The sequence below is a fragment of the Elgaria multicarinata genome, chromosome 1 (genome assembly GCF_023053635.1).
Source record: "Elgaria multicarinata webbii isolate HBS135686 ecotype San Diego chromosome 1, rElgMul1.1.pri, whole genome shotgun sequence".
NCBI lineage: Eukaryota > Metazoa > Chordata > Lepidosauria > Squamata > Anguidae > Elgaria > Elgaria multicarinata.
Genome location: NC_086171.1, coordinates 169,762,190 through 169,763,720, shown reverse-complemented (window position 1 = coordinate 169,763,720; position 1,531 = coordinate 169,762,190).

The window sequence follows — 1,531 nt, the reverse complement described above, 5'->3', positions numbered from 1 at the left end:
ACAACACCAAGTGACCATCATTATTATTATTATTATTATTATTATTATTATTATTATTATTAAAAACAGATTTGTGCAAAACACAACAAAAAGTGAATATTGTTTACCCCCAAACGGGGACAACCTAGAAGTATGATTAAACTAATGTTAAGCTCTTGTTAAGTCCTACTGGTTTCAACAGGAGAGTTAAATATATGATTAAGAATTTAAGAAGAGCTATACTGGATCAGACCAAAGGCCTATTTAGTCTACCATGCTGTTCACACGGTGCCTAGCCAGATGCCCATGGAAAGCCCACAAGCAGGAGATGAGAATAACAGCACCTTCCCACCAACATTCCCAGCATTTGGTGTACATAGGCATATTGCCTCTGATACTGGAAGTAGTATATAGCCACCAGGACTAGTAGACATTGATAGATTTATCTTCCATGAAAGCCCTTTTAAAGTAGTCCAAGTTGCAGGGCATCACTACAAATTATGGTAGCAAATTCCATAATTGTGCCTTGTGACAAAGTACTTCCTTTAATCTGCCCTGAACCTCCCACCAATCAGTTTCATGGGATAACCACAGGTTCTAGGATTATGAGAGGATTTTAGAATTATGCATGTTTTTTCCACAACATGCATAATTTTATACACCTCTATCATACTTAGTTTACTTGCCTTTTTTCTAAGCGAATAGCCCCAAATGTTGTAACCTTTCCTCATATGATCATTTTAATTGACCTTGATCATTTTGATTGACCTTATCTGCTCCTTTTCCAGATCTAGGTGCAGAGATCAGAACTTTACACAGTATTCCAAGTGTGGCTGCACCAATATTTATATAAGGACATTATATTTCTTATTTATTTTTTAATTTTGCCCAACATGAATTTCTTTTTTCATAGCAGCTCCACATTGGATTGACATTTTCATAGTTATCCAAGATATCTTTCTTGGTCAATCACCACTAACTTAGATCCCACCAGTGTTTTCTGGTGAAGTTAGGATTTTTTTGACCACATGTGCATTGCACTGAACTGCATTTGCCATTTTAATGCCTATTCCTCTAGTTTAGAGAGATCCTTTTGGAGCTCTCTGCAATCCCATTTTGTTTTAATCACTAAATAATGTTAGAGGCCACTCCACTGTTCACCCATAACTCCAGATCACAAGTTAAAAAGCAGATCCCTGCAGGAACCCACTATTTACATCCTTCCATTGGGAGAACTGACCATTTATTCCTACTCCCTGATTTCTGTTCTTTAACCAGTTACTAATACATAATATGGTATCTTTTCATATCTCATGACTGCTAAGTTTGCTCAGGTGTATTTAATGAGGGACTTTATCAAAAGCCTATTGGATGTCCAAGTAAACATCTACTGGATCACCTGCCACATGTTTATTGACACTCTCAAAAATGCTTAAGTCTTTCTGACAGAAATAAATGAGACTAAAATGTTTAACATTGTCAGGATAATGCCCAGCTTCCTATCACCTAGGTATACTGAAAAACATATATGAAATTATATAAAACGTTGGTC